The sequence below is a fragment of the Pongo pygmaeus genome, chromosome 9 (genome assembly GCF_028885625.2).
Source record: "Pongo pygmaeus isolate AG05252 chromosome 9, NHGRI_mPonPyg2-v2.0_pri, whole genome shotgun sequence".
Lineage (NCBI taxonomy): Eukaryota > Metazoa > Chordata > Mammalia > Primates > Hominidae > Pongo > Pongo pygmaeus.
In genome coordinates, this window is record NC_072382.2 from 16,294,580 (window position 1) to 16,320,782 (window position 26,203).

Consider the following 26,203-nt stretch of genomic DNA (forward strand, 5'->3'; position numbering starts at 1 on the left):
CTTGCTGAAAGAGAGGAAAATCAGATAGGAGGTTTATCAGAGATGGTCTAGTTTCAAGAAACTAAGTCCTGGAATGTAGACACGCGATTGCATAGACCCATGATTGAATGTGCAAAACCTGAGACCAGAACCCAGACATTCTAAATCCCAAGCCATTGTTCTTTGTTTTGTAAGATGCTGGTTTCCACTTTGTGATTAATTTTGCATGTTGTACCTCCAAATATCTCATCATGAGTCTCTTCCTCTTGTGACTTTAGTTGAATTAGCTAACATAGATAGTTGATCTGGGAACTTTTCTCTCCCTCTAGCCTGGTACTGGCTTGACTATCTTGAACAAAAAGTCCTATTATGTTAAGAGAAAATTTGATTGATTAATCCTCAAATACATATTTTTATCTTTTCTAGCCCAAAATTTATTTGTCTTATTATACTTATCATCAGAAAATCTGGAAGATTCAGTCACCATCAGAACTCTGAAATACAAGTCATACTTAATGGGAGAAGTAGGCCAACAGTAGTTTTCCTCTATTGTGTTTACCTTTCTTTTCTTTGTAGAACTATATTATTGAGGTATGATTGACATACAGTAAGCTGTGTCTGTTTAATGTATAAACCTTAATGAAAATAGAGATGAATACATACTCATGAAACAATCACTGCAACCTATGCCATAAATATATTCATCACTTCCAAAAGTTTTGTCTGCTCTATTTATTATCATTATTGTGTGTACATATATGTTTGATAAGATCATTTAACATAAGGTCTGCCATCTTTCTTTCCAAATTAGCAGAAGTCCTGTCTCAGATGCTGCTGAGGCACTTTCAAAATCACTATTTAGAAATCTGATTGGATGCCATACAACTAGACATCAGCAATATGTCAGAATGGGACTTTCTAGTACCTATCCTCACACAAGAACAGCAATTTAAAAAACTATCTTTGGACAAAAATACCTTCACAAGAGCTAAGAGCACCAGGTGAAAGATTACAGAATCTTTGTGTAGTAGATAAATAAGAAAAGATGAATTGAAGAGCATAGGAAGAACAATTTTACATTACCTATGTCATCCCTCCCACAATAAGAGGCAGCAGAGCACAGATAGAGGCAACCTTTGTGTTGAAGAAAAAAAGGGAAGTGGGCACTGAACTGTGCCTTTGACCGAAACACAGCCTGCTTCAGTGAAATACAGTAATAGGTATGCCGCTATGGCCCCAAACTCCAGGCTGGTACCTGCAGACTTAGCCAGGGCAGATCATACGGCCCGGGTTCCAGACTTGCCTGGCAGACATGGTTTCTGGATATATCTTAATGCCAGATGTACCCCAGTGCCATAAGTGTCAGATACTCCCTGGGACCAGCCCAGCCCCAGTGACTCCAGGCTCCAGACTGCTCCCAGGACCAGGCTGGCTTCCACAACTCCAGGTTTCACACCAGCCCCAGGGCGAGTCTGGCCCCTTCAACTCTAGTCACCAGGCCAGTGTCCATAGATCCAACCTCCAGGCTGGCCCCTGTGAATACAGGCTCCAAGAATGCCTAGTGTCAGGCTAGCCCCTGTGGTCACAGACTCCAAGACCACCCTAGGTTCCAGACCTGCCCAGATCTGGGTTGGCTCACACAAATCCAGGATTCAGGCCCACCCCAGTTCCACGTTGGCAGCCCTAGCACTAGCCCTTAGATAGGTATCTGGCAAGCATCGGCAGACACAGGCTTCACGCCTACCTAGCACTCGGCTAGTTTCTTCCACCCCACTCCGAGGCCAGTTCCTAGGGTCACATGCTCCAGGAGACCCAGGGTCCAGACCCATCACAGTTGACTCCACTATTGAGCTTGCACTCACAGACCCAGTATCTAGGACTGCTTCTGTGGAACCAGGTTCCAGTCCAGTTCCTCCAGCCCTGGGACCCTAGGCAGTCTTTGTGGACCTAGTCTCCATGCCAGCCCTGAAGACCTGGGTTCTAGGCCAGAATTCACACACCCAGCCTCCAAGCCATTCCGCAGCTTCTAGGCCAGCTCCTGTGGCTACAGGCACCAGTCTAGCAGCTATAATCTCAGGCTCTAGACTGGCCCCACCCCCACACCAACCCTAGGCCAGCTTCAGGGTTCAGGCTGGTTTTTGTGACCCAGGATGCAATAAACTCAGAGCCGAGCTGTGCTCTTGCAAACCCAGTGTACAGGCTGAGTTCAGCAGACCCTGACCCTAGGCTGGCCATCATGGACCAAGGCTCTAGGACCATCTCTGAAGACACAGGCTCTAGGTCAGCTCCCATCTACCAAGATCCTAGGCCCATTTCTTCAGATTCAGGCTCTAATCCTGCACCAGTACCAGGCCAGGCCCCATTGATTCAGATTCCAAGCTCATCCCAGTAGACCCAGACACTAGGCCCATTCCACAACCTAGCCAGCCCTTGTAGACACAGGCTCAAATGCCCACATCAGAGCCATGTCAGCCCCTGTAGACATGGGCTTCAGTCCAGCCCCTACTGGTACAGGCTATATGCCTGCCTTTATAGACATAGGCTTTATGTTCATCCCCACATACTCAACGAAAATATCCAACCAGTGGATACAGGATTCAGGCCCAACTCTACAGACCCAGGAACCAAGCCTACCACCTGCTGACACAGGTACCAGGCCAGCCTGCCTGAAGACTTCAGCAACAAGTTCACCTGCAGAACACAACAGATACCCTACCAAGAATTGCTGGATGACTGGGAAAAGGTTTTTCCAGACAAAGCCTGTATGCAAAGACCAGAATAACTTTCTTGTTTTTCAAATGTGGAGACACAAATGCACAGCCTAAAAATCAAGAAATATAAGAGAAAAATGATACCACCAAAGGAAAAAAAAAGAATAACCAATAGCTGACACAAAAAAATAAAGGTTTATGAACTTTCTGACAGTGAATTTAAAATAATGGTCTTTAACATGCTCAGTGAGCTTTAAGAGAACACAGATAGATGACTAAAAGGAATCAGAGAAATAATACATGAACAAAATAGAAAGTTCAACAAACAGAAAGAAATCATAAAAAAAGAGACATTCTGGACATAAAGGACACAATGGTTGAACTGAAAATTTCATAGAGTTCTTTGAAAGCAGATTTGATCAAGTAGAATAAAGAATCAATGAAATCAAAGACACATCATTTGAAATTACTTGAAATACTCACAAGACACGTCTTTTTAGTCAGAGACACAAAAGGAAAAAAACGAGATAAAATGAAGACATCTTACAGCAATTATAGAACATCAATAAGAGAACCAATGCACACATCATGTGTGTCCCAGAAAAAGAAGAGAAACAGATAGGGAAAGAAAGCTTATCTGATGAAATAATAGCAGCATGCCTTCCAAGTCTGGGGAAAGAGAAATACACAGGTATAGGAACGTTGAAGATGTTTGACAAGATTCAATCCCATCAAGAGTAAAAGATATATTTTAATTAAACTGTCAAAAATCAAAGAAAAAGAAGACCCTGAAAACAAGCAAATAACATATAAGGGAGTTCTAAGAAGGCTAATAGCAGATTTTTGAGCAGAAACTTACAGGCTGAGAGCATGGAATGATATATTCAATGTTCTACAGAAAAAAAAAGTGTCAACCAAAAATACTGTTCCCGGAAAAATCTGTTTTTTGCAAATAATGGAGAGAATAAAATCTTTGCCAGACAAACAAAAATTGAGGGAGTTTATTACCATTAGAGATGTCTTACAGGAAATGCTAGAGATCAAATGTTAGGACACAAAGCATCCCATAATCAATTTGAGAAGACTGAAATCATATCATTTATCATTCCAGATCACAATGGCATGAAAGTAGAAATTAATAACAGGAGGATTTTTAGAAAACTCACAAATACATGAAAATTAAACAGCATGCTTCTGAACAACAGATGGATTTAAGAGGAAATTAAAATGGAAATTAAAAAATATGTTGAGAACATCAAAAATGGAAACTCAAAATACCAAAACTTGTTAGATGCTTCAAAACATTTACAGTGAAATAGAAGAAAGATCATAAGCAACTTAATGTTACACTTCAAGGAATTATAAAAAGAATAAACTAAGCCCAAAGTTAATAGAATGAAGGAATAAATAAAGATCCAGGCAGTTAAATTAAATAGAAACTATGAAAACAATGAAAAAAACCCTGAAATTTGATCTTTTAAAAAGTTAAATAAGATTCACAAACCTTTATCCAGACTAAGGGAAAAAAATAGAAAAAAATTAATCATAAATAAAAAGGAGACAGCACAACTTACATCATAAAAAAATCAGAAGAGACTATTATGACCAATTACATGCCAACAAATTGGATAATCTACAATAAATGGGTAAATTCCTAGATACATAAACCCCACCAAGATGAAATTGAAAATCTAAACAGACCAATAATGAGTAAGGAGGTTAAATTAGTAATAAATAATATTCCATTAAAGAAAAGCCCAAGACCTTATGGCTCCACTGCTGAATTCCACCAAACTTTTAAAGAAGAACTCATGTCAATCCATCTAAAAGCCTTCCAAAAAATTGAAGAAGAGGGAATACTTCCAAAGTTATTTTACAAGGCAAGCATAATCCTGATACCAGAGATAGGGACACTTCAACAAAAGAAAATATTAGGCAATAGCACTATTGAACTTAGATGCATCAATAAATATTAATACTAAGAAACTAATACCAATAGCATGTCAAAAAAATCATTCATCATGATACAGTGGGCTTAAACTTAGGGATGCAAAGATAGTTCAACATACAGATCTATGAATGTGAAATACCACATCAACAGAATAAATAACAAAGTCCATATGACACTTGATAGATGCAGAAAAAGCATTTGACAAAGTTCACCATGATTTCCTGATTATGAACTCTCAACAAATGATGTATAGAAGGAATGTAGCTCATACAATAAAGACCATATACGATAAGTCCACAGCTAACATCACAATAGTGAAATGTGAAAAATATTTTTCTAAGATTAAGGACAAGACAAGGATGCTTACTCTCACTACTTCTATTCAGTGCATTAATGGAAGTTCTACTCAGAGCAATTAGGCCAGAGAAAACAATAAAAAGCATCCAAATTGGAAAGGAAATAGCTAAATATGTCCCTGTTTGCGTATAGCCTGTTTCTATATATAAAAAATCCTAAAGACTGCAGCAAACTAGGTTAAAACTACTAAACAAATTCAGTAATGTGGAGAGACACAAAATGAACATACACAAATCAGTAGTGTTTCTATACACTAACAATGAAAGACCTGACAAAGAAAAAAATCCTGTTCGCATAAGCTACAAAAAATAAATATTTAGGAGTAAACATAAATAAGGTGGTAGAAGATTTATATAGTGAAAATTTTGAAACATATGAAAAAAGTGAAGAAAACTCAAATAAATAGAAAGATATTCATTATTTGTAGATTGGGAAAATTAATACTGTCAAAATGACAATAATGGCCCAAGTGATTTACAGATTCAATGCAATTCCTACCTAAATACCAATGACATTCTTCAAAGAAATATAAAACACCAAAAAATTGATATGTTATCACAAAAGATCCTTAAGAACAAAATCAATCATGAGCAACAAGAATAAATCTGGAGATATCACACTACCTAATTTCAAAATGTACTATGAAGCAATAGTAATGAAAACAGGATGGTTCTAGCATCAAAATGGTAACATGAAACAATGGAACAGAATAGAACGTCCAGAAATAAATCCATGCATTTAAGATGACTGATTTTTACAAAGTTGTCAAGAACAGGTGCATGGGGAATGGACAGTCTCTTTAATAAATGGCTGTTGAAAAAAACTGCATATCCACATGCAGAAAATTGAAATTAGACTTTATCTCACACCGTGTACAAAAATCAACCCAAAATGGTTTAAATACCTAAATGTAAGAACCGAGACTGCAAAACCACTAGAAAAAAACATGGGGGAAATGCTTTGTGATATTAGTTGGGGCAATGATTTTTGGATAGAATCCCTACAGCACAGATAAGGAAGGACAAAATAGACAAATGGGATTATATCAAACTAAAACAGTTTTATACAGCAAAGGAAACAATCAACAGGATGAAGAAGCAACCTATGGAATAGAAGAAAATATTTGCAAACCATACATCCGATAAGCGGTTAAAGTTTAAAATAATAAGAAACTTAATAGCAACAAAACAAATAATCCAAATTAAAAATGGGCAAAGACCTGAATAGATCTTTCTTTCTCTCTTTCTCTCTCTTTGAGTTGCTTTTTCTTTTTACTAGTTTGTAATAATCTTATAATAATCTTAAAAACTCTATCACATCCATAAACCACCACAGGTGAGAGGATGATAGAGATAGAGAATGAATGCTACAGTATGTGGACAGAGTGGGGAAATCCAGGTATTCCCTATGGTAGTATGGAAAGGAGGCAGGGAGTGTGAATAGGAGGCTGTCACTTGGTTCCTTATTGCTGGATGGAGGTTGGCTAGCAGAGGAAAGAGGGACTCAAACTAAACTAGGAAATAGGGAACATCTCACACCAAAGGCAATGACAGTTTGGGGCCTGAGGGATTACCGTACATTTTCTACACAGACTACAGGGGTGAGTGAGAGCTTCAGAGACTTGCACCCCTTCATAGGAAGAAATGGGTTTGAGGTTGTTTGACTTAAAGCTCCCAAATTGATATCTGGTCCAATTTCCTAAAATGGAAGCTCACCATTCAGGGAGAGATACTGAGAAAAGTATAGCAAGAGTATGTGGTTTGGAGATGAAGTAAGGGATAAGTGGAGACAGTGGTACTCTCTAAATCTGACTCGGATAAGCAAGAATTGGAAGAGGGCCTTGGGTGAAATGGTGGCCAACACTTTGGGAGAAGACATTGCACCATAAGCTGTAGGTACTCCTGAGGGCTCAGGGACAAGGAAGTTAACGTTAGGCAGGAAAACAACTGAGAACAATAAATTAGGACTTCATGTTACTGAAATCTGGCATAATATAAACCCAGTAATTTTTTTCCTTTTTTAAATATAAGGCAACTTGTCAACACATAATTTAAAAACTGGTCTTCGGTCACATTGCTTCAGATCACCAGAGAATTCCTGTCTAAAGAGCAGTGTAGAGTAAACAAAACTCAACATCTTAAGAACTGTCAGCTCACATTCCTCAGAGACAAGTGGAAAGGGAAGGGCTTCTTTGATCCAATTATTTTTTTTTAAAGCCCAATTCTGCATCTCTAACCGAAGAAGGGTGTAAAAATTTATAACAAAGCATAATCTAAGTATAAAGTTACAGAAAATTGTTAAGTTTCTAGTTAACTCATTGCCACTTTGGAATGAGACATAATGGTCATGGAGTGGATAAAGGGGTGCCCAAAGAGTAAACAAGGGGTAAGAGGGGCTGTTTCCAAAGTAAGCTCATCTGCAGTTGTTAAAACCATGCTCACTAGGTAAAGGAATCACTCAAGAACATTAAAGCTTTCTGGAGATTTTTTTCCCCCCACTTTCTTCTTTAAACTGAGGGGCTGCACTAGAAGGTACTTGTGGAGCCACTGACACGCAATGTTACACAAACCAACACCACATTCAAAGAGATACATGACATTAAAATTTATACCGTAAAGCAGTATTCTTATCCAGTGTACAGAAAACAAATGTATTTTAACTTTTTTCTTTTTGTGTATATTTTTAATCCCAAACTCAATGTGATCCATCATTCCCTACCTAATTCCTTGAGTAAGCTATTTTTTTGTTTGCTGTTTTGTGTTGTTTGTTTTTTCATTTTATTTTATTTTTAATTTTTTGTTTATTTATGTTTTTAAGGAGGGGGAAGAGTAGGGAATACAGCAGCAGGTAAGTCAGCAGAGAGTCAACAGTGAGAAACGGATCTTGGTTATGCTGAATGGTCACTATTCCTATCTAGATTTGGAAAGGGGAGTCTGGAGTCAGGATGTCAACACAAAAACAGATTTCAGTGCAAGGAAAAAATTTTGAAGGAAATTAAAAGTGCTAGTCCAGTATAAACATGAATGATAAGTAGATAAATGGTCTTATTACAGTTTTGGAGAAACAGCAATAAGACATCAACACAACCTAGGGTAGTGGCTCACACATGAGCCCTGGAAAGCAGGTGAAGTTTACTCTCCAGCACTTGTCCTGTGGGTTTGGGCTCTGGGCTATGCACGCATGGGGCAGCTCAGCCCACTCGCCCTGCCACAGGGGCATGTGTGAGAAGGATGAGAAGGGGCTTCTCCAGTTCTAGGCTGTTGGAGGAGGGGGAGGTTATTCCGGGTTGCAGAATCATCCAGCACACTACCCTCTGGTGTGCGGACAACCCCTCCCCAGCAGGCTGCAGCTAGCTTCCTACCGCCATCCTGAATAGATATTTCTCAATAGAAGACATATAAATAACTATGGGGTTTCTTTTTTTTCTAATGCTCAACAGTACTCATTATCAAGAAAAGGCAAATTAAAACCAAAATACCGCCTCACACTTGTTAGAATTGCTATTATCAAGAAGATGAAACATCACAACTGTTGGGGAGAATGTGAGGAAATGAGAACCCTTGTGTACTGTTGGTGGGAACGTAAGCTAGTGCAGCCTTATACCAAACAATACAGAGGTTCCTTAAAAAGCTAAAAATAGAGCTATCATATGATCCAGCAATCCCTACTGCATATGTGATTAAAGGAAATGAAATCAGTACAGGCACACCTCATTTTATTGCACTTCACTTTATCATATTTCACAGGTACTATAAATGTTCTATTTACAAATAGAAGGTTTGTGTCAACCTTGCATGAAGCAAGTCTACTGGCAACATTTTTCCAACAAATGTGCTCCCTTCCTGTCTGTGTTACATTTTGGTCATTCCCAGAATATTCACACTTTTTCCTTGTTATTGTGTCTGTTAAGGTGATCTGTGATCAGTGAGTTTTGATGGTGCTATTTTAGCTGTTCTGGAGCACCACAAACTGCACCCATATAAGACAGTAAACTTAATTGATAACTGTTGTATGTGCTCTCACTGCCTCACTGACTGACCGTTCCCAGACTCTCTTCCTCTCTTCCAGCCTCCCTATTCCCTGAGACACAAGAACATTTAAATCACATAAATTATTAACCATACAATGATCTATAAGTATTCAAGTGAATGGAAGAGTCACGAGTCTTTTATTTTAAACAAAGAGCTAAAAATGATTAAGCATAGTGAGGAAGGCAGGTCAAAATCTAAGACAGTCTAATAGCTAGGTCTTTTGTACCAAATAGTTAGCCAAGTTGTGAATGTAAGGAAAAACCTTTGAAGGAAATTAATAGTGGTAATCCAGTGAACACATAAATGTTAAGAAAGCAAATTACCCTTATTCCTGTTTTGGAGCAAGTTTTAGTACTCTGGATAGAAAAGTAAACTAGCCACAACATTCATAAACCAAAGCTTAATCCCGAGAAAGACTCTAACTCTCTTAAGGTATTTGAAGGCTAAGAGAGGTGAGGAAGCTGCAGAAAAAAAGTTGGAAGCTAGAAGTAGTTAGTTCATGAGGTTTAAAGAAAGAAGCCGTTTTTTGTTTTTCTTTCTTTCTTTCTTTCTTTCTTTCTTTCTTTCTTTCTTTCTTTCTTTCTTTCTTTCTTTCTTTCTTTCTTTCTTTTAGAGTGAGTTTCACTCTGTTGCTCAGGCTAGAATGCAGTGGTGAGGAGATCAGGGCTCACTGCAACCTCTGCCTCCTGGGCTCAAGTGATTCTCCTCCCTCCACCTCCAAAGTAGCTGGGATTACAGGTGCCCACTACCACAGCTGGCTGACATTTTTTTGGATTTATAGTAGAGACGGGGTTTCACCACATTGGTCAGGCTGGCTTCAAGCTCATGACCTCACGTGATCCACCATCCTCAGTCTCCCAAAATGCTGGGACTGCAGGTATGAGCCACCGTGCCTGGCCCATTTTCATAACATAAAAGTGCAAAGGGAAGCAGCAAGTGCTGATGTAGAAACGGTAGCAGGTTATCCAGAAGATCCAGCTAAGATAATTGATGAAGGTGGCTACACCAAACAACAAATTTCCCATTTAGATGACACAGGTTTCTATTGGAAGAAGATGCCATCAAGGATGGTCACAGCTAGAAAGGGGAAGTCAATTCCTACTGTCAAAGCTGCAAAGGACAGGCTGACTTTCTTATTAGCTGTTTATGCAGCTGCTGACTTTAAGTTGAAATCGATGCTCTCTTACCATTTCAAAAATCCTGGGGCCCTTAAGGATTATGCTAAATAGACTTTACCTATGCTCTGTAATGGAAGAATGAAGCCTAGATTACAGCACCATCTATTTACAGCGTGGTTTACTGAATATTTTAAGCCTACTATTGAGACCTACTACTCAGGAAAAAAATATTCTTATAAAAATATTACTGCTCATTGACAATGCACCATTCATTCAAGAGCTCTGATGGAGATGTAAAAGGACATTTTTTTTTCATGCCTGTTAACATACATTCATTCTGCACCTCATAGATCAAGGAGTAATTTCAACTTTCCAAGTCTTATTATTTAAGAAACACATTCTGTATGGCTATAGCTGCAATACATTGTGATGTCTCTGATGGATTAGGGCAAAGAAATTGGAAACCTCTTCGAAGGATTTTCTATTCTATATGCCTTTAAAAACATTCAGGATTCATGGGAGGAGATCAAACTATCAACATCAACAAACAGGAATTTGGAAGAAGGTGATTCCAATCCTTGCATATAACTTTGAGGCATTCAAGATTTAAATGGAGGAAGTAACTGCAGATGAGGTGGAAATAACAAGAGAATTAAATTAGAGGTAGAGCATGAAGATCTAACTGAATTGCTTCAATCTCATGCTAAAACCTGAATGGATAAGAAATTGCTTCTTATGGATGAGCAAAGAAAGTGGCCTCAAGATAGAAACTACTCCTGGTGAAGCTTCTGTGAACATTGCTGAAATGATAACAAAGGATTTCTCATGTTACATCAACCTAGTTGATAAAGCAGTAGGAGGGGTTGAAATGATTGATTCCAATTTTCAATGAAATTTTATTTTGGGTAAAATGCTCCCAAACAGCATTACATACTACAGACAAGTCTTTTGTGAAAGGAAGAGTTAATCAATGCAGCAAACTTATTTGTTGTCTTATTTTAAGAAATTACCTTAACTACCTTAACTTTCAGCAAGTCCCACCCTGGTCAGCAGCCATCAACATTGAAACAAGACCTTGCACCAGCAAAAAGGTTACAACTCTTTGAAAGTTCAGATTATCCTAGGCCCTATTTAACAATAAAGTATTTAAAATTAATATAAATTTAAAAACATAATGCAATTGGAAACCTAATAGACTACAGTATAGTGTGAACATAACTTTTATATGCATGGGGAATCCATAAACTTTGTGTGACTTTCTTTAATGCAATATTCACTTTATTGCAGTCGTCTGGAACTGAATCCTCAAAATCAGTGAGATAGGCCTGTATGTTAAACATATATCTGCACTTCTATGTACATTGTAGAATTATTCACAATATCCAAGACATAAAATCAACCTAAGTGTCTATCAACAGATTTATGAAGATTAAAAATGTGGTGCATACGCATAATAGAATATGATTCAGCTTTTAAAAAGGAGGAAATTCGGTCATGTGAAACCACATAGATGAACTTGGAGTATGTTGTGTTAAGTAAAATAAACCAGGCACAGAAAGACGAATACCACATTATGTAACTTACGTGTGAAATCTGAAAAAGTTAAATTCATGAAAGCAGAGAGTATAATGGTGGTTAACAGAGGTTGGAGGAGGTGGTAGGGATTGGGAAGATGGTCACAGGATACAAAATTTCAGTTAGATGGTAGGAGCAGTCCAATAAATCTATTGTACGTCATAGTGACTATATTTGAAAATACTGTTTAATGAAAATTGTTATGAGAATACATTTTAAGTGCTCTCACCCAAACATTAAAAGTATAAAAGATAGTGCATAGATTAATTAGCTCTACTGTGCCATTTAACAATGTATACATATTTTAAAACATCATGTTGTACTCAATAAATGTATACAATTTTCATTTGGAAATAAATAGTTAATGATTAAAGAACATATTCACTATGAAAAAAAGAAGGAAATGGCTTTGTTTCACAGTTCCAGTTTTGAAAACCAAAAATTAAATATTCATTTTTTTTCTCCTGGCCTTCTTTTTTTAAAAAGGTGTCAGAGCCCACCCAAACATATGATACTGCCAGTTAATACTACAATCATCCCAATGTATCCTGGAGGAATTGGTTCCAGGATCCCCAATGATACTAAAATCCACTCATACTCAAGTCCTGCAGTTGGCTCTGTGGAACCTGCAGATAGGAAATGTCAGCTTTCTGCGTACACAGGTTTTGAATCCTGCAAATACTGTATTTTCAATCTGCATGGGGTTGCAGATGGGGAACCTACCAATATGGACTATTGACTGTATTTATTGAAAAAAATCCAATCATAAGTGGACCACAACTGTGTTGTTCAAGGGTCAACTGTATTTGTCAGGATATTTAATAATTACATAGATTCATATAACCCCAAATCCTTCAAACAATCTTGGGGTCAGTATAATTGTCTATACTTTACAGTTAAAGGAACTGTTACTTAGATGAATTCATCTAAATTCACACAGGTGTTTAAATGGCAGTGGTAAAACTATGTTTGAATAAATGACTAAATGATTCTTGATTACGTGTACAAATGAAAGGAACATCAAATAAATGATTTCATGAAATAAATGATACCAAATATATTGCTATCATTTAGAGATACTTTACTTATTAGCATTGTTGGTTACAAGCACTTCTCTGGCTGACTTAGGCAAAAAAAGAATTCAATCTTGAGGAAAGGTCTTAGCACTCAGCTTGGGAACAGAGAGCAACTTTTAAGGACTATATTGTGTTCCCTCAAAACTCATAGGTTGAAGGCCTAACCCCCAATGTGACTGTATTTGGAGACAGAGCCTTTAGGGAAGTAGTTAATGATTAAAGAGGCTTCTAGATCAACAGGGAAACTGGCAGATAATATGGTCTCAAATAGCTGATGGCAATTAGAAAAAGAATATTTGTTTGTATATCTCAAGTGAGAGCTCTTGGCATGGTTTCTGTGGCCTTAATACTGGGTCGGCTATTTTCATCTTGTGTAATTTTGAGCAATCTATTTACGCTATCTCTATCTCAATTTCCTGCTCTATAAAATGTGGATAATAGTAATGATTACTGCATAGAATTCTTGTGAGGACCAAATGAAACAGTATATTTAGACGTTAGAAGGTACCTGGCATATTGTTAATTTCTCAATAAATGTAGGTCATTATTATTCAAAACCTATAGTCAGGGAACTTGAAGACATCACTGAATTTCTTAGTTACATTCTCAGTGTCCTTTAGCTGAATGTCCATAGCAGCTTTCAAAGACTTCCCTGGTAAAGAGCAAATTGTTCTTCCCGAAGCATGAGTGAAAAGTGGAGACGGGGTTGGGCATCTAATAGCCCTTACTGCAGAATTTGTTATTGAGAAACATATGATCCTATGCGAAGAGAGTTAAGGGAACTGAGTTTAGAAGGAGTGAGCCTATGAAAGTTCTGTCAAAAGTAAGCACATTCATAAATATAGAGAGTCATTTGGTTTTACAGTCATGAAAATATTATATTAAAGACTTCAAGCAAAATGTCAGCTACCAATTTGCATATGATTTCCTTTGAAAGAATTAAGATTATTGTTGCTTTTAGTGGATCAATCCAGAAACTTAGATGTCAACCTTCTCACTCTTTCTCAATCAATGACCAAATTCTGTAAACTCTACCTTTGAATTATCTCAAATCTATGGATCTCTTCTCATCTCAATAGGCTATTATGCTAGCTTAGCTCTCCATCATCTCTTTTGTGCCTCCCAATAACAGACATCCTCCTCCCGACAATGTTTTTCCAGTTCTAACTTTCCAGTGGCTTGACATCTCCCCCGTGATGATTTAGAAACTCTTTAACATAACTTACAAATCTTTTCTCACCTGTCACCCACTTATTTCTATAGTTCTACAGAAGTGAGGAAGGTATGTTCAGGAACCATAAAATAGTAACTGTATCCCTCACATGTCTGGTGTTTGTGGCAGTGTCCAAATATTATGTAATACAATTCTTTGGAAGAAGGCCAACTCAATTGTCTATCTTTTTTTGGTCCTCTAAAAATTCTTTTTAATAATTTTTGTGGGTGCAGAGTAGGTGTATATATTGATGAAAAAATCCTCAACAAAACACTAGCAAACCATATTCAAGAATACATTAGAAAGATTATTCATCATGACCGAGTGGGGTATATCCCTGGGATGAAGCATAGCTCACAATATGCAAAACAATCCATGCAATACATCATGTCAACAGAATGAAAGACAAAAACCATATAATCATCTCAATGTATGCTGAAAAATCATTTGATAAGATTCAACTTTCCTTCATAATAAAATCTGTGAACAAACGGAATAGAAGAAATATACCTCAACAGAATAAAAGACATATATGACAGACCCACAGCTAGTATCACACTGAACGGGGAAAAGCTGAAAGACTTTTTTCCAAGATCTGGAACACAACAAGGAGGTCCACATTTACCAGGGTTTGCTAATATTTTTATGAGGATTTCTGCATCAATATTCATCAGAGATATTGGACTATACTTTTCTGTGTTTCGATGTGTCTTTGGCTTTAGTATCAGGATAATACTTGCCTCATAGAATGAGTTTGGAAGTATTCCCTTGTGTATTTTTTTTTTTACTTTTTCCCATTTTTCTGTTGGAATTGTTTATCTTTTTTCATATACTTTAAGTTCTGCAATACATGTGTTCAATGTGCAGGTTTGTTACATAGGTATAAATGTGCCATGGTGGTTTGCTGCACCCATCAACTTGTCATCTACATTAGGTATTTCTCCTAATACTATCCCTCCCCTAGCCCTTCACCTGCTGACAGGCCCCGGTGTATGAAGTTCCCCTCACTGTGTCCATCTGTTCTCATTATTCAACCCCCATTTATGAGTGAGAACATGCGGTATTTGATTTTCTGTTCCTGTGTTAGCTTGCTGCCTTCTCCTCTATTTTTCAGAACAGTTTGAGTAGGATTGATATTCTTCTTTAAATGTTTGGTAGAATTCAGCAGTGAAGCTATCAGGTCCTGGGCTTTTCTTTACTGAGAGACTTTAGTATATCTTTGATCTCGTTACTTGCTGTTGGTCGGTTCGTGTTTTGGATTTCTTCCTGGTTCAATCCTAGTACGTTATATGTGTCTAGGAATTTGTCCATTTATTTTAGATTTTCCATTTTTTTGGTACGTAGGCTGGGCAAGGTGGCTCATGACTGTTATTGTAGCATTTTGGGATGCCAAGGCAGGTGGATTGACTGAGCTCAGGAATTCGAGACCAGCCTGTGAAACACGGTGAAACCCCGTCTTTACTAAAATACAAAAAGAAAAAGAAATTATCCAGATGTGGCAGCGTGTGCCAGTAGTCCCAGCTACACGGGAGGCTGAGGCAGGAGAATTCCTGTACCCTGAGAGGTGGAGGTTGCAGTGAGCCGAGATCATGTCACTGCACTCCAACTTGGGTGACAGAGTGAGATTCTGTCTCAAAAAAAAAAAAAAAAATTCCAATTTATTGGAATAATAATTGCTTATGGTACCCACTAATGATCCTTTGAATTTCTGCAGTATCAGTTGTAATGTCTCCTTTTTTATTTCTAATTTCATTTTTTGGGGTCTTCTCTCTTTTTCTTAGTCTGGCTCAAAGTTTGTCAATTTTGTTTAATTTTTCAAAAGACCCTGTTTTATTTCATTGATCTTTCATACTTTTTTTTCCATTTCAATTTCATTTATTTCTGCTCTGATCTTTATTATGTCTTTTGCTCTACAAATTTTGGATTTGGTTTGGTCTTCCTTTTCTAATTCTGTACAATGCACTGTTAGATTGTTTATTTGAAGTTTTTCTACTTTCTTGATGTAGGCACTTATAGCTATAAACTTTCCTCTTAGTACTACTTTTGCTGTGTCTCATAGGTTTTCATATGTTGTATTTCCATTATCATTTGTTTCAAGAAATTTTTCAATTTCCCTCTGAATTCCTGCATTAATCCACTGGTCATTCAGGAAAATATTGTTTAATTTTTATGTATTCATATATTATATAGTTTACAAAATTTCTCTTGTTATTAATTTCCTTTGTTTATTTATTTATTTTTTTGAGATGGAGTCTTGTTCTGTCACTCGGGCTAGAGTGCAGTGGTATGATCTCGCCTTACTGCAACCTCTGCCTGCCAGATTCATGCGATTCTCATGCCTCAGCTTCCCAATTAGCTGTGATTACAGGTGCATGACAGCACGCATGGCTAATTTTTTTTCTATTTTTGGTAGAGACAGGGTCTCACCATGTTGGCAAGGCTGCTCTCTAACGCCTGAACTCAAGTGATCTGTCCACCTCAGCCTCCCAAAGTGCTGGGCCTACAGGTGTGAGGGACTGTGCCTAACCCTTTTTAATTTCTAGTATGTCTCCATTGTGATCAGAGAAGATTCTCAATATTATTTCAATTTTTTGAATATCTTCAGACTTGTTGTGTGATCTAACATATGGTCTATCATTGAGAATGATCCATATTCTGAGGATACAAATGTGTATTCTGAAGCTCTTGGATAAAATATTCTGTAGGTATCTATTAGATTTGTTTGATCTACAGCGCAGATTAAGTCTGATGCTTCCTCATTGATTTTCTGTCTGGAAGATCTGTCCAATGCTGAAAGTGGGGTCTTGAAATCTCCAGCTATTATTGTATTTGGGTCTATCTTTCTCTTTCTCTTTAACAATATTTCCTTTATATATCTGGGTGCTCCAGTTGGGGGTGAATATACATTTAAAATTGTTATATTCTCTTGCTGAAATTACCCCATTACCATTATATAGTAAGCTTATTTGTCTCTTTTTATAGTTTTTGTCTTGAAATCGAATTTTTTTACATAAGTATAGTGACTCCTGCTCTTCTTAGTTTCTACTGTCACAGAATATCTTTCTCCTTCCCTTTATTTTCAATCAATGTGGGTCTATATAGGTGAAGTGTGTTTCTTATAGGCAATAGATCAATGGGTCTTGTTTTTAAATCCATTCAGCCACTTTACATCTTTTGATTGGAGAGTTTAGTCCATTTACATTCAATTTTATTATTAATAAGAAATGACTTACTCCTGCCATTTTGGTATTTGTTTGCTGATTGTGAACTCCCCTTCCTTGTTTTTGTCCTTCCTGCCTTCCTTTAGGGAAAGTGATTTTCTCTGGTGATAAAATTTGGTTTATTTCTTTTAACTTTTTGTGTGTCCATTGTATGTTTTTGGGTTTGAGGTTATCATGGAGTTTGCAAATACTCTCTTATTATTTAAATCTGATAACAAGATTATTTGCATAAACAAACAAGCACAAAGTAAACTGATAAAAACCCAATGCTTTAATTTTGTCTTCCCACTTTTTAACTTTTTATTATTTCTATCTTACTCGACTATTTCTTGAAAAGTTATTGTAGTTATTATTTTTGATTGTTTCATCATTTGGTGTTACTACGTAGGGTAAAAGTAGTTTATACACCAGAGCTACAGTGTTTTAATATTCTGTCTTTTTCTGTGTACTGATTATTATCAGTGTGTTTTAAAACTTCTGGTGATTATTTATTGCTCACTAATGTTCTTTTCTTACTGAATGTTCTGTTCTTTCTAATGTTCTTTTCTTTATTTACCATTTCTTGTGAGACAGGTCTAATATTGATGAAATCCCTTAGCTCTTGCCTGGGAAAGTATTCTTCCTTCGTGTTTGAAGAGTATTTTTGCCAGATACAATATTCTACGGTAGAAGGTTTTTTTCCTTCACTACTTTAAATATGTTATGCCACTGTCTCCTAGTTTTCCACTGAAAAAATCTGCTGTCAGATGTATTGGATCTTCATTGCATGTTATTTATTTCTTTTCTCTTGCTGCTTTTACATTTTTTTTCTCCTTGACCTTTGGTAGTTTGATTTTAAATGCCTTGAGATATTCTTTGGGTTAAATTTGCTTGGTGTTCTACAACTTTCCTGTATTCAGATACTGACTTCTTTCTCTGGTATGGGGTAGTTCTCTCTTACTATTCCTTTAAATAAATTTTCTACCTCTATCTCTTTCCCTACCTTCTCTTTAAGGCCAACAACTTTTAGATTTGCCCTTTCAAGGCTATTTTCTATATTCTGCAGATGCGCTTTGTTGTTTTTATCTTTTTCTTTTGTATCTTTTGACAGTGTCTTTTTAAATAGCCTGTCTTCAAGCTGACTAATTCTTTTTTCTGCTTGGTCAATTCTGCTATTAAAAGACTCTGATGCATTCTTCATTAGGACAACTGCATTTTTCAGCTCCAGAATTTCTGATTCTTTTTAACTATTTCAATCTCTTTGATAAATTTATCTGATAGAATTCTGAATTCCTTCTCTGTGTTCTCTCTGTGTTATCAAAGTTTCTTTAAGTTTCCTCAATGCAGCTATTTTGAACTCTCTGTCTGAAAGGTCACATATCACCATTTCTTCAGGATTGGTCCCCGGTGACTTATTTGGTTCATTTGCTGAGGTCATGTTTTTCTCAATGTTTTTGATGCTAGTAGATGTTCTTTGGTGTCTGAGCACTGAAGAGTTAGGTGTTTGCTGTAGTCTTCACTGTCTGGGCTTATTTGTAGCCATCCTTTTTGGGAAGGCTTTTCAGATATTTGAAAGGACATAGGTATCGTGATTTAAGCTGTCTCTACTTTAGGGAGCATCCCAAGCCCAGTAATACTGCGGTTTTTGAAGACTCATAAAAGTACTGCCTCAAAGGTCTTGGACAAGATACAGGAGAATTCTCTGGATTGCCAGGCAGAGACTGCTCTGTTTTCTCCCCTTACTTTCTTGAAAAAAAAAAAAAGTCTCTCTCTCTGGTCTGAGCCACCTAAAACTGGGGGTGGAGTGACATAAACATTCCTTTGGCCACCACCATTATGACTGCACTAGATCAGGCCTGAGGCCCACACAGCACTGCACCTTGCCCAAGGCCTGCTGTAATCACTTCTTGGCTACCGCCTATGTTTGCTCAAGGCCCTGGAGCTCTGCAATCAACAGGTAGCCAATGTAGCCAGGCCTATGTCCTTCCCATCAGGGCAGTGAGATCCCCCAGGCCCTGGGTGGATACAGAGTGCTGTCCAGAAGTAAGGGACTAGAGTCAAAAACATTAGACAGCTACCTGGTGTTCTATTATATTGCAGTTGAGATGACATTCAAACCACAAGATGAAACCCTTCCCACTTTTCTCTTGACTTTCAAAAGGCAGAGGAGCCACACCACATAGTGACCCCTACCCACTGGTTGCCAGACTACCAACCAGTGTTCTCTTAAAGCTGAAGAGCTCTTAAATCAGCTTGTAGTAAAGCCTGCCTGGCCTGGGACTCACCTTTCAGGGCAGCAGGCTCCCTTGTGGCCCATGGTAGGTCCAGAAATGCTGTTCAAGAGCTAAGTCCTCCAACTGGGGATGCCAAGAGCCCACTTGATTCTCTACCATGCTGTGGCTGTGCTGGCACCTAGGGTGTGAAACCAAGTCTCTTTACTGTCCTTCCATTTTTCTGAAGAAGAAGGAATCTTGTCTCATAGCTTCCTCAGCTGGAAATGTGCTGAGTCTCATCTGAAACCTGATAGTCTGAGATGCTCATCCAAAGCCCTCAATGTGTTAATAGTACCTGGGTATTGCTGAGGTTATTCAGGGCTCAAGGTGTCTTCAATTAACAGGTGATGAATGCTCTGAGGAATGGATTCTTTCCTTCAATGCAGAGGGTTCCTGTCTGGCCCAGCCTATGTCCAGAGATGTTGTCTAGGAGCAGGGGCCCGGATCGGGGGCCTCACAACTCTGTTTGGTGCGTATCCTGTTGTGGCTGAGCTGATATGCAAAGACAAAGTCCTCCTTACACTTTCTTTTCCATTTCTCAAGCAGTAGGAAGAAGTCTCTTTGGGAGCTGCGAGATATGCAACCTGCAGTTTGGGAGGGGTGATAACAGCACTCCTTTGGCTGACCCAGCTGGTGTCTCAGTACTTCAAATGTCCCCCCAGTCCACAATTTCTGGGACTTATTCAGCACTGGAATCACCTAAGAGTTGCAGTCCTTTTGGCTAAGACTGCCTTTCAAGTTTACTTGGAAACACAGAGAACTATAGGCCCTCTGTGGTGAGGTTTTCAGGCACTGAAATTCTTACTGCTGGGATTGCTGATTGTTCTCAGGTTAGGACTGGCTTAAATGCTCCCTCTGCCTCCATGGGCAGGTGTCAGCTGAGTTTGGTCTAGTTTTCCTTTGTGTCTAACATAACAGCAATGAGTTCAATGCCTCATAATTGCTGTGTTCTTCCTCTCCCTGTGCCCAGAGATACACTGTGCACCACACGACAGCTACTGTGGTTGGGAGGGAGGGTGGTTGGTGATTCAGGACTGTTTTTCTATGTCTTTTCAGTGCCTCTTTCAGGGATATTAAGTCCAAACAGGGTACTATGAGTGCTTACTTGATTTTTGGTTCTCATGAAGGTATTTTTTTCTGTGTAGCTGTTAACTTGGGGCTTTGTGGGGTATGGGGAAGTGATTAGTGGAGCCTTCTATTCTGCCATCTTGCTTTGCTTCTCGTCCCCATTATAAACTATTTTAAAAAAATATTTAATGGCTCAAGAAATTACTTAAGTAATACACGGTATAGAATAAAAATATGTGTTCTCTCAACTATCCACAGTATGCTATCAATTATGGAATAAAAAATATGTATTGAGTATTGAAATGGAACATTTTTTTAAAAGGATTATTAATTAGTTTACTGTATAACTCTATAAACTGATATAGATTTAACAAATTAATCATTTACAATTATAAACATGTAAAAATTCTTTGGTAGATTATGTGAACCACTTTTGGATCAAAAATTAGAGTAACTAATCCCGGCTACACGAGGAAATTCAAACCAAAGGAAAAGAAGTTGAAAACTTTGAAAAAACTTTAGAGGTATGTATAACTGGAATAACCAATACAGAGAAGTTCTTAAAAGAGATGATGGAACTGAAAACCAAGGCTCAAGAAGTATTTGAAGAATGCAGAAGCCTCAGGAGCCAATGCGACCAACTGGAAGAAAGAGTATCAGTGATGGAAGATGAAAGGAATGCAATGAAATGAGAAGGGAAGTTTAGAGACAAAATAATAAAAAGAAGTGAACAAAGCCTCCAAGAAATGTGGGACTATGTGAAAAGGCCAAATCTACGTCTGATTGGTGTACCTGAAAGTGACGGGGAGAACGGAACCAAGTTGGAAAACACTTTGCAGGATATTATCCATGAAAATTTCCCCAATCTAGCAAGGCAGGCCAACATTCAGATTTAGGAAATACAGAGAACACCACAAAGATACTCCTCGAGAAGAGCAACTCCAAGACACATAATTGTCAGATTCACCAAAGTTGAAATGAAGGAAAATATGTTTAGCGCAGCCAGAAAAAAAGATCAGGTTACCCACAAAGGGAAGGCCATCAGACTAGCAGTGGATCTGTCAGCAGAACCTCTACAAGCCAGAAGAGAGTGGGGGCCAATATTCAACATTCTTAAAGAAAAGAATTTTCAATCCACAATTTCATAACCAGCCAAACTAAGCTTCATAAAGGAAGGAGAAATAAAATACTTTACACACAAGCAAATGCTGAGAGATTTTGTTACCACCAGGCCTGCCCTAAAAGAGCCCCTGAAGGAAGCACTAAACATGGAAAGGAAAAACCGGTACCAGCCACTGCAAAATCATGCCAAAATGTAAAGACCATCGAGACTAGGAAGAAACTGCATCAACTACCGAGCAAAATAACCAGATATATTATAATGACAGGATCAAATTCACACATAATGATATTAACTTCAAATGTAAATGGACTAAATGCTCCAATTAAAAGACACAGACTGCCAAATTGGATAAAGAGTCAAGACCCATCAGTATTCTGTATTCAGGAAACCCATCTCACGTGCAGAGACACACATAGGCTCAAAATAAAAGCATGGAGGAAGATCTACCAAGCAAATGGAAAACATAAAAAGGCAGGGGTTGCAATCCTAGTTTCTGATAAAACAAACTTTAAACCAACAAAGATCAAAAGAGACAAAGAAGGCCATTAAATACTGGTGAAGGGATCAATTCAACAAGAACAGCTAATTATCATAAATATATATGCACCCAATACAGGAGCACCCAGATTCCTAAAGCAAGTACTGAGTGACCTACAAAGAGACTTAGATTCCAAAACAATAATAATGGGAGACTTTAACACCCCACTGTCAACATTAGACAGATCAATGAGACAGTATGTTAACAAGATACACAGGAATTGAACTCAGCTCTGCACCAAGCGGACCTATTAGACATCTACAGAATTCTCCACCCCAAATCAACAGAATATACATTTTTTTCAGCACCACACCACACCTATTCCAAAATTGACCACATAGTTGGAAGTAAAGCTCTCCTCAGCAAATGTAAAAGAACAGAAATTATAACAAACTGTCTCTGAGACCACAGTGTAATCAAACTAGAACTCAGCACTAAGAAACTCACTCAAAACTGCTCAACTAGATGGAAACTGAAAAACCTGCTCCTGAATGACTACTGGGTACATAACGAAATGAAGGCAGGAATAAAGATGTTCTTTGAAACCAATGAGAACAAAGACACAAAGTAACAGAATCTCTGGAACACATTGAAAGCAGGGTGTAGAGGGAAATTTATAGCACTAAATGCCCACAAGAGAAAGCAGGAAAGATCCAAAATTAGCACCCTAACTTCACAATTAAAAGAACTAGAAAAGCAAGAGCAAACACATTCAAAAGCTAGCAGAAGGCAATAAATAACTGAAATCAGAGCAGAACTGAAGTAAATAGAGACACAAAAAACACTTCAAAAAATTAATGAAACCAGGAGCTGGTTTACTGAAAGGATCAATAAAATTGATAGACCATTAGCAAAACTAATAAAGAAAAAAAGAAAGAATCAAATAGACTCAATAAAAAATAATAAAGTGGATATCACCACCGTTGCCACAGAAATACAAACTACCATCAGAGAATACTACAAACACCACTATGCAAATAAACTAGAAAATCTAGAGGAAATGGATAAATTCCTGGATGCATACATTCTCCCAAGACTAAACCAGGAAGAAGTTGAATCTCTGAATAGACCAATAACAGGATCTGAAATTGAGGCAATAATCAATAGCTTACCAACCAAAAAGAGTCCAGGACCAGATGGATTCACAACCGAATTCTACCAGATGTACAAGGAGGAACTGGTAGCATTCCTTCTGAAACTATTCCAATCAATAGAAAAAGAGGGAATCCTCCCTAACTCATTTTATGAGGCCAGCATCATTCTGATATGAAAGCCTAGGAGAGACACAACAGAAAAAGAGAATTTTAGACCAATATCCTTGATGAACATTGATGCAAAAATCCTCAATAAAATACTGGCAAACCGAATCCAGCAGCACATCATAAAGCTTATCCACCATGATCAAGTGGGCTTCATCCCTGGGATGCAAGGCAGGTTCAATATATGCAAATCAATAAATATAATCTAGCATGTAAACAGAACCAAAGACAAAACCCACATGATTATCTCAATAGATGCAGAAAAGGCCTTTGACAAAACTCAACAACCTTCATGCTAAAAACTCTCAATAAATTAGGTATTGATGGGACGTATCTCAAAATAATAAGAGCTATCTATGAGAAACATACAGCCAATATCATACTGAATGGGCAAAAACTGGAAGCCTTCCCTTTGAAAACTGGCACAAGACATGGATGACTTTTCTCACCACTCCTATTCAGCATAGTGTTGGAAGTTCTGGCCAGGGCAATTAGGCAGGAGAAGAAAATAAACTGCATTTAATAAGGAAAAGAGGAATTCAAATTGTCCCTGCTAGCAGATGACATGATTGTATATCTAGGAAACCCCATTGTCTCAGTCCAAAGTCTCCTTAAGCTGATAAGCAACTTCAGCAAAGTCTCAGGATACAAAATGAATGTACAAAAATCACAAGCATTCTTATACACCAATAGCATAGAAAGAGAGAGCCAAATCATGAGTGAAGTCCCATTCACTATTACTTCAAAGAGAATAAAATACCTAGGAATCCAACTTACAAGGGATGTGAAGGACCTCTTCAAGGAGAACTACAAACCACTGCTCAATGAAATAAAAGAGGATACAAAGAAATGGAAGAACATTCCATACTCATGGGTAGGAAGAATCAATATCATGAAAATGGCCATACTGCCCAAGGTAATTGACAGATTCAATGCCATCCCCATCAAGCTACCATGACTTTCTTCACAGAATTGGAAAAAACTACTTTAAAGTTCATATGGAACCAAAAAAGAGCCCAAATCACCAAGTCAATCCTAAGCCAAAAGAACAAAGCTGGAGGCATCACACTACCTGACTTCAAACTATACTACAAGGCTACAGTAACCAAAACAGCATGGTACTGGTACCAAAATAGAGATATAGACCAATGGAACAGAACAGAGCCCTCAGAAATAATGCCACATATCTATAACTATCTGATCCTTGACAAACCTGAGAAAAACGAGCAATGGGGAAAGGATTCCCTATTTAATAAATGGTGCTGGGAAAACTGGCTAGCCATATGTAGAAAGCTGAAACTGGATCCCTTCCTTACACCTTATACAAAAATCAATTCAAGGTGGATTAAAGACTTAAACGTTAGTCCTAAAACCATAAAAACCCTAGAAGAAAACCTAGAGATTACCATTCAGGACATAGGCATGGGCAAGGACTTCATGTCTAAAACACCAAAAGCAATGGCAACAAAAGCCAAAATTGACAAATGGGATCTAATTAAACTAAAGAGCTTCTGCACAACAAAAGAAACTACCATCAGAGTGAACAGGCAACCTACAAATTAGGAGAAAATTTTTGCAACCTGCTCATCTGACAAAGGGCTAATATCCAGAATCTACAATGAACTCAAACAAATTTACAAGAAAAAAACAAAGAAACCCATGAAATAGTGGGCGAAGGATATGAACAGACACTTCTCAAAAGAAGACATTTATGCAGGCAAAAGACACATGAAAAAATGCTCATCATCACTGGCCATCAGAGAAATGCAAATCAAAACCACAATGAGATACCATCTCACACCAGTTAGAATGGCAATCATTAAAAAGTCAGGAAACAACAGGTGCTGGAGAGGATGTGGAGAAATAGGAACGCTTTTACACTGTTGGTGGGACTGTAAGCTAGTTCAACCATTGTGGTGGTCAGTGTGGCGATTCCTCAGGGATCTAGAACTAGAAATACCATTTAACCCAGCCATCCCGTTACTGGGTATATACCCAAAGGACAATAAATCTTGCTGCTATAAAGACACATGCACATGTATGTTTCTTGCGGCACTATTCACAATAGCAAAGACTTGGAACCATCCCAAATGTCCAACAATGATAGACTGGATTAAGAAAATGTGGCACATATACACCATGGAATACTATGCAGCCATAAAAAATGATGAGTTCTTGTCCTTTGTAGGGACGTGGATGAAATTGGAAATCATCATTCTCAGTAAACAATCGCCAGGACAAAAAACCAAACACCGCATGTTCTCACTCATAGATGGGAATTGAACAATGAGAACACATGGACACAGGAAGGTGAACATCACCCTCTGGTGACTGTTGTGCGGTGGGGGGAGGGGGGAGGGATAGCTTTAGGAGGTATACCTAATGCTAAATGACGAATTAATGGGTGCAGCACACCAGCATGGAACATGTATACTTATTTAACTAACCTGCACATTGTGTACATGTACCCTAAAACTTAAAGTATACTAATAATAAAAAAATTAGAGCAACTAAAGCTATAAAATTCGATGCCTTACACAGCAATCATGTGCAGATTGTATAAAATCCTAATTGATAATATTTAATATATCATCTAGTGTAGATGATTTAGGTTTGTAAGAAGACATAAACTGCCTAAGGGTAGAGAATCACTCTTTACGGAATCATGGTGTAATTAAAAGAATTCGATATTTGGCCTCATTCCAGACATTGCCACTCGTCAGTTTTGTGA